The sequence below is a fragment of the Solenopsis invicta genome, chromosome 14 (genome assembly GCF_016802725.1).
Source record: "Solenopsis invicta isolate M01_SB chromosome 14, UNIL_Sinv_3.0, whole genome shotgun sequence".
Lineage (NCBI taxonomy): Eukaryota > Metazoa > Arthropoda > Insecta > Hymenoptera > Formicidae > Solenopsis > Solenopsis invicta.
Genome location: NC_052677.1, coordinates 10,679,832 through 10,694,180, shown reverse-complemented (window position 1 = coordinate 10,694,180; position 14,349 = coordinate 10,679,832). Strand labels below are relative to the sequence as shown.

The following is a 14,349-nucleotide window of genomic DNA, read 5'->3' as shown; positions in this document are numbered from 1 at the left end:
ATAACATTTTCAAAATTTAAACCAATGAATTTTATAGTTTCTGACGAGTTCTATAGTTCTAAAACATAGTTCTGACCATTAACTGTATCTAAATAATTATTAACAATTATTATCAGCATATCACTCATACTAGAGTGATATGCTATGCTTCTGGAACAAGTTCTCGGCTCGTTCGAGATTTTAAACATTAGTTCTAAATCCCCTGACGATAGTTCCGTACAGTTCTGACAATTAACAATCTCCAAATAATTATTAATAATTCTTATTATTAACGATTCTTAAGACCACTGTCTGAGATGTAACCAGTGGCCACAAAATGGCCTTGAGATCTTCTTTGTGCACGTTCAGCTCCTTTTTTCAGGTCGTTCAGGTCGTTCTTTTGTCTGTCTGACATGTTCTTCATATCCTTTTGCTTTTTAATATAGAAGTTACGGAAGAGGAAATAGAACATAACGGCGTGCATGCCGATCCACAAGACGAAGACTTTCAGGGAATTGCTCGTTTAGAGCACTTTGCTACGTTGCACCACAGTTGATATCCTTTTGCCGTGATCGAATAAAAATAGTTTAGTAAATAGACAAAAGATATTAAAAGACATGAAAAAGGAGGCGAAAAGGGCATTGACGACTACCGAAATTATTGAAAGTCTGATCTTGGTAGCGTTCCTTCTGGGTGTTTCTCGGCGAAGTCTTCTATGTGTAAGAAAATTTTTCTCGCGTTTTCTATGTATATTATATGTATGAACGGATGTATGTGTACGAATGTATATACTACTTCTTGTGAGTTTCTTAATTTATCAAGCGAAAACAGACTGGACAAAACCTCTATGAAGTTAGCATCTCATTTTCAAAATTTTTAGATAATTTATAGAGTTCCGGCTCTTCCCCTAAGAGTTCTAGAGTTCCTGATAAATTTGGAAAAGAGTTCTGACCTTTAGACGTACAAAATAGGAAATTAAAAATTTGGGGTGTCAACTTCACATTTTTACAGTTCGAAAATTAACTGTAATTTTTTGTTCATGATATCTGAGTTTGAATCTAATATGACAGTAAGATTTAATTTGTTATAGTGTTAAAATTATTATGCTTACATGTAATTTGAAAAATCAGTAAATCTTATGAAAGCGTGAGAAAATGCTGTTAAAATGCTTTGAAATCGCTAATTAAAATACTAATGTATCACTGCGTATCTAATGGAAATATTAATATGTCCAAAAAAATATAAAATACATAATTAGTGCAGCTTTCTGCTTGCAATTTATCATTTGAAAAGATAGAACACTTAATATTCCATAGACATACGTATTAAGGTTAATGAAAAGATTAGAAGTATATGCGAAAATTTTTGTCTATCGAAAAAATTTTATATTCTTTGCAATGTTAGTTGCTAATAAAATTAGGTTTTTTGTTACGTAATTTTTACAGTATCTGTTATTTGTCTATCCAGTATATGCACAACAAGATATTCGGTCTTAAAGAATAAATAACTCTTGAAAAATTATATTATATTTTGTGTTCACTAATGGATTATTTTTCATGTTTATTTAACTCTTTCTGCTTTACGTAATAATATAGCGTCGGCGAATATATTGGAGTTTATTTTTTTACATGGTTTCTTATAAAGGTAATCTTTCAATTTCTAATTACATTTCTTACATATATAAATTATTTGTAATACTAGTATTACAAATTGTATTATAAATTGTAATACAATTTGTAATACTAGTATTACAAATAATTTGGAAATTGAAAGATTACCTTTATAAGAAACCATGTAAAAAAATAAACTCCAATACATTCGCCGACGCTATATTATTACGTAAAGCAGAAAGAGTTAAATAAACATGAAAAATAATCCATTAGTGAACACAAAATATAATATAATTTTTCAAGAGTTATTTATTCTTTAAGACCGAATATCTTGTTGTGCATATACTGGATAGACAAATAACAGATACTGTAAAAATTACGTAACAAAAAACCTAATTTTGTTAGCAACTAACATTGCAAAGAATATAAAATTTTTTCGATAGACAAAAATTTTCGCATATACTTCTAATCTTTTCATTAACCTTAATACGTATGTCTATGGAATATTAAGTGTTCTATCTTTTCAAATGATAAATTGCAAGCAGAAAGCTGCACTAATTATGTATTTTATATTTTTTTGGACATATTAATATTTCCATTAGATACGCAGTGATACATTAGTATTTTAATTAGCGATTTCAAAGCATTTTAACAGCATTTTCTCACGCTTTCATAAGATTTACTGATTTTTCAAATTACATGTAAGCATAATAATTTTAACACTATAACAAATTAAATCTTACTGTCATATTAGATTCAAACTCAGATATCATGAACAAAAAATTACAGTTAATTTTCGAACTGTAAAAATGTGAAGTTGACACCCCAAATTTTTAATTTCCTATTTTGTACGTCTAAAGGTCAGAACTCTTTTCCAAATTTATCAGGAACTCTAGAACTCTTAGGGGAAGAGCCGGAACTCTATAAATTATCTCAAAATTTTGAAAATGAGATGCTAACTTCACAGAGGTTTTGTCCAGTCTGTTTTCGCTTGATAAATTAAGAAACTCACAAGAAGTAGTATATACATTCGTACACATACATCCGTTCATACATATAATATACATAGAAAACGCGAGAAAAATTTTCTTACACATAGAAGACTTCGCCGAGAAACACCCAGAAGGAACGCTACCAAGATCAGACTTTCAATAATTTCGGTAGTCGTCAATGCCCTTTTCGCCTCCTTTTTCATGTCTTTTAATATCTTTTGTCTATTTACTAAACTATTTTTATTCGATCACGGCAAAAGGATATCAACTGTGGTGCAACGTAGCAAAGTGCTCTAAACGAGCAATTCTCCGAAAGTCTTCGTCTGGTGGATCGGTATGCACGCCATAATGTTCTATTTCCTCTTCCATAACTTCTATAACGAAGCGTATATTAAAAAGCAAAAGGATATGAAGAACATGTCAGACAGACAAAAGAACGACCTGAACGACCTGAAAAAAGGAGCTGAACGTGCACAAAGAAGATCTCAAAGAGAACGAGAACGAAAAGGGCGTGATATACGCAAACCAGTGGTTTGCAAAGTGCTCTAAACCATGATAATTCGTAGGCAAAATGGCCATTTTGTTCTCTAAACCATGATAATTCGTAGGTAAAATGGCCATTTTGTGGCCACTGGTTACATCTCAGACAGTGGTCTTAAGAATCGTGTTTTCATCTACAATCAAGAATCGTGTTTTCATCTACAATCAAGGCTATAACGAATAACAAGAAATCTCCAATTCCAAAAGATTTCGATTGTGTGTTAAGCATTCGACTACGAATTATCATGGTTTAGAGCACTTTACAAACCACTGGTTTGCGTATATCACGCCCTTTTCGTTCTCGTTCTCCTTGATATCTTCTTTGTGCACGTTCAGCTTCTTTTTTCAGGTCGTTCTTTTGTCTGTCTGACATGTTCTTCCTTTTGTTTTTTAATATATGCTTCGTTATAGAAGTTCGGAGGAAATAGAACGGCGATGCCGATCCACCAGACGAAGACTTTCGGGAAATTGCAATCGATGAAAAGCAATTGGAACGCGTGGAGCATTATGAGAACGAACTGGCCCATTTGCATAATGGTCAGATATTTCTTCCACCACAGATATGGTTGTATTTTCGGTCCCAATGCCGCCAGGAAATAATACAAATACATTATGATGTGTACAAAAGTGTTCACAAAACTGAAGAAAGTGGCGTGACCACCTGCAAAATATGAAGATCATCAATATTAAGAGAAGCTGCGTTTTATCAACTTTATCAACGGAATTGAATATTATTTAAAATTTATTTCAAATTCGTTTACGGAAAAATCCTGAGGTTATACATTAAATAATATTATTGAAGAAAATGAAAAGCATATTTTAAGCTGTCTAAGAGTGAACAGAATGAAAAAAAGGTTTTTAATTAAAGTGAATGTGAAATCAATTTCACAAAATTTAAATTTATATATGCACATTTGCAAAATTAAATGTGATTTCTCATATCGATGATGATAATGTAAAATTTCGTATATAGACTCGAATTTCGAGACGATGGATATTGATCGGTTGTATTCAACATATTAAATAGAAGATGGACCAATACAGTTACCAAATTCATTCATACTGCGCGCCGGTTACTTTTCGGTTTCAAACGCACCTTTTGAAAATAAACTTGAGAAAACAATATTATCATATAATTAAAATTAAAAATTAATTTTAATAATACCGATGCTAACTAGCTTCTCTAAAATTTCCCCTATCTTGAAGAAAGTGAAAAATTTGCGAAAAATGTTATCTCAGCCAGGAATATTTTTAAGCTGTATATAAACACCGCATATGAAATATTTCAACACCAAGATCTTGCTATGACCATTTTGGCCCATCTTCTATTTAATTTGTTGTATACAAATCACAATCTTGAATCTATATTTTATTAATCGATTATGTTCTCTAAATTAAGGATAACGATCGTATACTTACCGGAGGTAAATTTAACTCCGAATCAAACGGATAGGGGCATGACACCATGATGAATGACATGGAGAGTACTAATGTGATCATTCTTTTTCTTCAATACAAAGAAGATTGTGTCTGTGAGCTCGATGAACTTTGACATATAATACCACCAGCTATCTCGTGCTACACGCAATGCATACGGATTGTTTGAGTAATCCACTGATTGATACCTAAAGGAGTATCGTCCTCCCCAGCTTGAAAGAGCCTGCGAACACAAGACAAAAGATAAAATATCTTGATGAGTTTCTCTTAGATGAAGTATGAATTCATTAGGCAACTTACTTCTTTAAATAGCCAAATAGAGATGAATACTTGACAGAAATTGTACCACATCATCACTCTTCTGAGATCGAAGGGTTTTCGATTTTCCATCAGTTTTGGTCCCAAGACTTTAACGAAGTATGCGTAGGACAAGCAGATCGCTAATGGAGGGAATGAGTTGCTCATCATCAGCCAATCGTTGACTCTCGGATCGCTTTTGTTATCCATCAGATCTCGATAACCATCGTAAACCATTTGTACTAATTGCGCCATCTAAAATCCAAGTACTTTATCATTGTTTCTGTTACTTCAATCTTGTTAAAGCGAAGTCATTTGTAATCATGGTTTAATGTGCTTTATGTCGTTTTATTTACAAGTTACAAATCTGACGCGTTTTGTGGTAGAGAAAAAAACAGTGCTGTTTTAGGTCAATTGATATTATTACATAAGATGACCGATTATTTCAGATATCGTTTCAAATAAAAGACTATATTTATTGCTTGAGCAACGCGATTTAAGTGCATGGTTTAAACAATGCGCGTAACGCCCGTTGCAAAACTAGGAAATATAGAAGCTGTTAGAATCATATGTTTATTATATAATTAATAGTCGTCGATGACGTTTGTCAACTGTGAGATTTATCATGTATGCGAAATTATGACAGACAATTAGAAAAGATTTAAGAGGGGGGTTTATTTTGAATATTAAATTTAAAAATTAAATTTTAGAATATCGGTTACAATAGTCTAATAATTAAACATTGAAATATAAGAAACGTGCTACATTTAATTAAAAATTTTTTTTTTTAAATTATATTAAATCAGAAAGAGACAAATAGACAATCTACGGGAGCGCAGCGGTTTTAATTAAACCTTGCTTTTCAATTTTGTATCAATCGTACTTAATGACATAAAAAAATATAAACTATAATTAGATGTTTTGCAAATAAACATGTGTTTTAGTACTTATCTCTATTACTATCTCTATTCTTTAGTAATTAAATAATACACATATATAATAAATAAAGTAACGAATTAAATTATTTTCACAGTTTAATGCAAAGATAATATACAATGAATAGAAATAAATAAATATCATTACATATTTGTCAGATGCTTTTTATGAATGTACAACTTTTATTCTCCGACAAAATGATTCAGCTTTGTTCAATCAAAGTGAAAATATTTCATTGTGATTGCTATTTGTTAGATTATTATTGGTACTGCAACATTACTCAGCACCGACGGATGTATTATGAAAATACTCTCGTCATAAATGTAAGAAATCAAGTTATAATTCCGCTACGAATTTCCTGTAGATCCTATAAATGTATTAATGATTATCAGGATCACCAATATAGTTGAGCTCAACATTTCGATTCAGATTTTCCGATCAATTTTTTTTGAATTTGCTGCAACGGTCTACCAATTTTTTCGGTATTATTCTTTCAGTTATTTGTCTACATCGGTATCGTCTCAGTACCCAACACGGTTTTAGGTGAGATCTTTCCGCCACATGTGAAGTGCGTAGCCGGCTGTTTCGCAAGCATCATCGGTGCGATATCGTCCTTCATCTCCACGTCAACATATCAACCGTTACTCAATTTGATGACAGAAAAATATTTGTTCTATCTGTACGCTTTGCTAATTATAACTATACCGTACACCTATTTTTACATGCCTGAGACTTGTCCTTAGTCTCAGGCATGTAAAAATAGGTGTACGGTATAGCAGTTATAATTAGCAAAGCGTACAGATAGAACAAATATTTTTCTGTCATCAAATTGAGTAACGGTTGATATGTTGACGTGGAGACGAAGGACGATATCGCACCGATGATGCTTGCGAAACAGCCGGCTACGCACTTCACATGTGGCGGAAAGATCTCACCGTGTTGGGTACTGAGACGATACCGATGTAGACAAATAACTGAAAGAATAATACCGAAAAAATTGGTAGACCCTGAAGATTGTCAGCATCATATCCTGCATCGAGAAGCTGATATTGTATTCCCAGGCATATTAGTGAGATCGTGACGGCCAAACTGGAGACGATCATCAGAATCCGTCTGCCGAATTTATCTATTAAAAACATGGAAAGCATGCAACCGATGATCCCAATAGCAGTGACGATGATTACGATCACCGATGGCTCTATGACGGTGACTTTTGCGTTTCACAGAATAGTTTCCATGTAGAATAGCACATTGTTCAATCCGCACATCTGAAGATATATAATGAGCATGGTCACGAGTATTTGCGCTTTCCAGATATACGGAATTTTGAATTCTTTCACAACGTCCGCGAGTGACAAACTCTTGTTCTTTTCGAGAAAGTCTTTCAGCGTTTCCAATTCCGATTCCACGTCGCAATCGCGGTGATACCAGAGTATTGAGGTTCGTACTTTATTTTCTTCTTTGATCTTGACAAAATGATGCGGCGATTCCGGCAACCAACTGAAAACGATTATCACTGGGAAGCTTAGGATGAAGCATATCGTAGCGCTCATTGCCATACTTAAATATGCTCCCATGATGCTCATCATTAGGTTTCCTACTGACAATCCACTTACAGCTGCAAAAAACACATTAATTTTTGTTAGTACTTATATATATATTTATTTATTATTAATGAGATTTTATGCTTAATACTTTAAAGTTTTTTGCTTTTTGTTTCCTGTTATATCTTATTTAATAAATCAAAAGTCTAATTACATAGTTCCAAATTATAAATAAGAATATATCTATTGTATACGTAGCTATCTATTATATTACAGTTAATTACTGTATTTCAGAAAGAATTTGTTAGCAGTATTACTTTATTTGCTGTCCATAATGTCTAATAATTATTTTAGTTAAAATTATTTTATTATAACTGGAAAATATGCTACTTATTAGAAATATGTTTCTCTATTTCACTTTGATAACAAATTAAATTACCGTAGCAGCATATGTTTTGTTATATAAATAAATTTACTCCATAAAAATTTTAAATAACAAATTTTCATATAACATCAAATAACTGATTACAATAGTGAAGTTTAACCTCTTTCATGCCGAAAGTATTACATTGTAGCTGTTTTGTTGAGATAACAAAATCTATTTTTCCCGTAGTTATCCCACACCATCGAACGTTATCTAATATCTTAATTTATCATTTAAAAATGAAATGAAGTGATAACATTGGTCAGCCATCTTTTTGAAATATCTCGATATTGAATGCTCCTATATTTTCAGAATGTTTCATTAAAACAAGACAATTTTCACATGCATATAAACACTAATAGCGTACCTAAGGCAACTAGTGCTCCGCGAATGGTAGGATCCGCAATCTCGCCTAGATAAAGCGAGTAGCAGCTGTACATCATTCCTAGGCTAATACCAGCTAGTAACCTGGCTGCGTAGAGCCATCCCACTCGATTAGCCATAGTTATAAAAAGCCAACAGATAGTTATTGGCAAACTCGTCACGAAGAGCGTTGTTTTAATACCGAGATAGTTGACGACAACAGAACCAGAAATAGCGCCAATTAGTCTGCCTAGGTTTGATAAAGAAACTATCCACGAAGCTTCGTCCATTGTTATGGGTATATGAGATTCAGATGAAGTCAGATATGCGTTGTACGGTGAGCTCCAAACCGCTATCAGTCCCATTTGCAGCTGCAGAAGATTGACTAAAAATCGGATTATTTGTTATTTACTTTTGTTTCAATTTTAACTGACAATTAATTTCTTTACATGAAAGAAATATCAATATATAATAGTTTAAAAATTTCTTTGACCTCTTTCAATTGATATATTCAATGATAGTTAATGTATTTTATTGATATTAATATAAATAATACATACGTACAACAGTAATACATACGTACCTCCGATACCAGCAATCCATTGAGGCCATTGTACTTTTTTACTGTTTTTTTTTTTTAATCTCGTATTTCATCGTAATGTGTCTATTGATAGCTTGTGATTAACCCTTAAACACACCGATCCTGTAAAATACGGAAACATATTTTCAGGTTTGAGAGACTTTTCCAACTTTGAGAAGTTATAACTTTGATTACAATTAATATTTTTCAACAATTTTTTTTATGAAAGTTCAGAATCTCAGGAGTGTGATTGCATAATTGGCATTGCCGAAAAATAATTTATTGTAAAGTTATAAAGGAAAAAACATTAAGCAAAAATGAGAAATTGGTCAAAAATTCACTTTTCCTTCAAAAAATCATATCTATGCAACAAAAAATTTTTAAGGACTTTCAAATACAGCGTTTTAAAGCTAAAGAGTCACACTTTCAAAATAAAATTTGGAAAGTCATTCCTTTTAAAAAGTATAATTATGTAAGATGGAGAATATAAGGTATTTTTGGACATCTAAAAATCCATTAAAAAAAAATTATATCTTTGCAACAAACAACTTTTAAGGACTTTTACAATACGACGTTTTAAAGCTAAAGATTTATACTTTCAAAAAAAAATTATATTGTCATTTTTATTAAAAAATGTACTTATGTAACAAGACGAATATGAGGTATTTTTGATTAAATCGTGTCTAAAATTGAAAATTGATGTGTTTCATGATATATTTCGGAAAAACTCTCTTTTCTAGAACATTCTATAATATTCCAACTTTAGATAGAATATATGTGAGTAACATTCGCGAATCGACCTGTTCAAACGTATTTTGTCCAACTTTCTTATGAAAAATACTCACAAAAAAAGTTTCACTTACACACTATATGGGTCGCATTGACTCTAACAAAACTTTGCTGCCGTGCCGTTCGAATTCTAGTTGACCAAAAAAGTTGATCAACCATATCAATCGAAAGAGGAGATTTCAAATTTTTTTTACGTCTTGGTCCGAACCTCCTATCTCATTCCGTTTTCACACAACAAGCGTTCGAAACTTCATATGGGGTCTCTCAGATCCACTTACGTGTTTAAGGGTTAAGACTCATTGAAGAATTGTACTCTATTGAAAAGGCGACAAATCGTAAAAGTTGTTCCATGTTTTTGAGATAAAAAGTGCAAACATTTTTTAATGTTTAATGAGCTATTAATCCACGGAAGAATGGTAGAATTAGTAGCTTCTTACCATATTTATAAAATTTATTATTCAAGTTATCCACGTATATTTCTTAAATTTATAATATGAGTAATAAAACACAAAAATGATATTATTGCTCTGTTAATATTTATATATTATTTTAATACATTTTTAATTAAATTAAGCAGCTGTTAAATTGTTATCATTTTTTTCGATTACTGTTGTTAACTTTTACAACTCAGTTTACATTAGTTAGCTACTTTTCCTTTTTTATATCTTATGTCATATGGCGTATATACATTGCATAGTTTGTAGAACTAAATAAAATTAGAATTATGCTAAATAGAATATAGAATATACTAAATAGAATTATGTTGAACGTGAAAATGCCGAACAAATACAAAAATATATTGAAAGATCTTTTAATCTACATTAAAATAAAAATTTCTTAAAATCAAACATCTTGTCTGTTAGCGATAGAATAAACTTGTAAAATACCGAGATCTATTCTTTTGTTTGGATGATTAATATTATAAATAAGTCATATATGACGAATTTAATGTTGTCTAATCGAGGACGAAAGAAAAGCATTTGAAAACTGTCGAATTAAAAGAAATATTTGCTTGTATTTATATAAAATTACTATGAAATATGAGTCTTCGATATAATTTTTGCATTACAATTATTTGAAATATAAAAACATTGCTCTAAAAGGAAAAATAATTTGTAATAAAAGTTCAACTTTTTGACGTGTAATTTTTCACGTATACATTGAATATTTATGTATGTGTATTTTTTGTATCGACATATGGAATGTATTTTTCCCCGATTTGATATAAATTGCTACTGTGAATGCGGACTTGGCAATCAAACTAACTAACAGGAGTCTTGACTATCAGTTATATAACATTTTTAACAATAATAAAATTAGGGCTAATGAAAATGCCAAACCTAAAGCAGCTTTCTGAACCAATATTCTACAGTGGATGTTTTTGCATAATGATAATTTACGTGTGAATTTTTACAATTTCCAACTCACGTGAATTGCGCACTGCGTAACACACTGTTAGCACATTGACAAACGATACAGTAGTCCAGCTCGGCGTCCAGCAGCCGCCTATTTATACCAACAGATTGTTATGCCGGTTTCGCATACCGTTGGATTAGGTGGAGGTATTCGGCGAAGAAGATTTAAAGAATAATGTCTAGGTCGAGTCAAGCGAAAGTAAATCCGGTCTACGAGATCAGACGTTATTATTATACGTCCTTGTCGATTGCATCATAATCGGGCGCCAGACTGATTGATTTGAGTCCATAAAATCTTTAATTCAAAAGATGGCCGTGAAAACCCCGGGTTTAGAGGACTATAGGATAGAGTACCAAATTGCCTAGAAGAATAAAAACCGAGCGTGAGACGTGCGCTACCGCACGTACGAACGGACGAGAGATTCCGGTTTTTTCATGGGGTAAAGTCGGTATATACGCTGCAGCTATCGAAAATTTAATGTATTAAGTATTATTTACTATGTTTAAGGAAAATAAATTAGGCTAATAAAAACTTCATACTGTTTACTATTATAAAAAAAATTTTAAGTATGAAATATTTCTTTTCTTATACTTGAAAAAAAAACTTAAAAAAACCCTTGCATTTTTGTCATATAAAAAAAGTGGCGGGATTTACGACTACTCATGTGTAAGATACACGGCGCATCGAAATTTACAAATAATATTAAAAAAATGTATCCGATGCAAAGTTTGCAATTAGCATATCCATCGACCGAGACTTTTGGTCGCGTTGCGTTATGCACAGGCCGCTTATCCGCGCTTACATAAAAGCGCGTCTTGCCTGACCGTTAAAGCTCAATGCACAATTGCAACATGCACATTGAGTGGTGTCAGCTCGGACGCGCCACTTGCAAGGATCTGTCTCGCATGTGCATGCTCTCGATCTAGGAAGTCGGTGGTGAAAGAGGTGCACATAAGAGTACATTATTAGTATCATTACATTTTTAATAATTTTTTACGCACCTCGCCGAGTCGCAGTTTGATTCCTGCCGTCTAGGCGTTTCTCCTAAATGCGATTCAACCGACTCAGCGTCGATTCTATTAATTTGCATACCCGTTTTCCAGTAGCTCGCACTTCGCATTCATAATATTTATTCGTACACATTTTTGGGCAAGCTTTTAACAATATTATATTTTTTTACGCTACGAAGAAGCTAATAATGCTCTCTCGCAAACTCGGATGGAGAGAATTTTCTCTTAGAAATTACCTTCAAAATTATGACAGTCGTGGGACAACCTAAACTTCAAAGTATTTTATTTTATAAAAATTTACTGAAATCTTGTAAAATCCTACTTCAAACAATTTTATAATACAAAGATAATATAAGATTTTATAATTTTATAAAAGTGTTATTTCAATTTAAATAGAATTTTATTAAATTATAAATATTTTATATTATAAAATATTTTGGAAACCCAAGAAACCATCCAAAAAACCATCTTTCTTTAAAGATGGTTTTAACATAATATAAAATATTTTTTATCGTATGTTATGAGTTTAATGTCTGTTTTTGATTAATACACACACACACACACACACACATATATATGCATTAATATATGTTATGTTAGCATTAATATATGTATATAATCTGATAAACAATTTTGCGAGGCCAGAGTATAAAAATTGTTTTTTTTTACAGTTTTTTTTTAAATTTTTTAGTTTTTTTCAGTTTTTTATATCTCTACTGAAGATGCGTGAAAGTTACACACAATAAATGCATAAGATCGGTCACGTTTACTCATCACGCGTAAAATCTGTTTACTACGTGTTTAACATAGGTCGCATACAATCAGCAAACGGCCTTCATTAATAAAACTCAGGAATTCACTTTCTTAAACCTTGGATCTTGTGCTTGGATCTTGTGCTATAACTTTTCGTGTATTTTTTGTGCCCCTTCTACTTTGTCGCCGGACTCGCAAACTTGGCAATCAAACTAACAGGAGTCTTTATTATCAGTTATATAACATTTTTAACAATAGTAAAATTAGGGCCAATAAAAATGCCAAACATAAAGCAGTTTTCTGAACCAATATTCTACAGTGGATGTTTGTGCATAATCATAATTTACGTGTGAATTTTTACAATTTCCAACTCACGTGAATTGCGTGAGTTGGAGGTGGAAATCGTAAAAATTTGCACATAATTTATTAAGCACCAAGATCCGTGCTAAAATTTTCAACATGTAGCCATTATTTCAGATTGGTGACTTGAAACATGTAAAAACAGAAAATTTCTATGTAAGAAGGACATAAACAATTTTGCATCGATTATTGTGTTCAAATCAATTAATATCAGTGTTAAAATTATACCAACCTTAAAGAAAATTTCAGTATGGCTTTTGAACGAACAACACACTGTTAGCAATTGACAATACATCGCGACAACAAACGATACAGTAGTCTATAGCTCGGCAAGAACTTCGTATTTCAAACAATTTTTTTATCGCCTACCATTATTCCTGTTAAATTCGGCACAGAAGACGTGAATTTAAAAGGAAGTGCTCAAGGTTGATCCAAGCATAAGAGAGTCCGATCGTCTATGAGATCGTCTACGCCCCTTACTATTATATTTTTGTCCATGTGAATTGCATTTTAATCGAGTTTTAAATTGTCTAGAAGATAAAGAACCGAGCGTGAGACGTGCGCTTTCGCACGCGCGAATGGAAGAGAGATCTCGGTTTTTGCATAAATCCGTCGCAAATTTTGCAATCGCCATATCCATCGATTGAGATTTCTGCTCGTGTTGCGTTATGCGCGGGGCGCTTATCCGCGCTTAATAAAAGCGCGTCTTTCTTGACCGTTAGGGTTTAATGCACGACCGCAACATTCACATCGAGTAGTATCAGCACGGACGCATCACTTGCAAGGATCTGTCTTGCATGTGCATGCTCTTGATCTATCGGGCGTCGGCAATGAAAGAGGTGCACATCGGAGCATGCCCATTACATTTTCAATAATTTCTTACGCAACTCGCCGAGCCGCGTACTTTGAATCCTGCCGTCTAGGCGTCTGTGTGCGTCTAAATGCGATTCAATCGACACAGTATCGATTCTGTTAATTTACATACCCGTCTTCCAGTAGCTCGCATTTTGCATTTATATCATTCACACATTTTTTGGCGACTTTCTAACAATATTATATTTTTTTACGCTACGAAGAAGCTAATAATGCTCTCTCGCAAACTCGGATGGAGAGAATTTTCCCTTAGAAATTACCTTCAAAATTATGATAGTCGTGGGACAACCTAAACTTCAAAGTATTTTATTTTATAAAAATTTACTGAAATCTTATAAAATCCAACCTAAGAGAATTTTTAGAGAGCTTCGAAGGGTGGTTTTTTGAGCGGGTGCTTTCCGACGTTCATACTCGTACGATGCGTTTTGTTTTCTAGTTTATAGCAC

The 14,349-nt window shown here is 32.5% G+C and overlaps 1 pseudogene; it reads right to left on the bottom strand.

Moving 5' to 3' along the window:
• Positions 1-204: 204 nt before the first annotated feature.
• On the bottom strand, positions 205-11,390 carry LOC105205046 (annotated as a pseudogene).
• Positions 11,391-14,349: the final 2,959 nt, after the last annotated feature.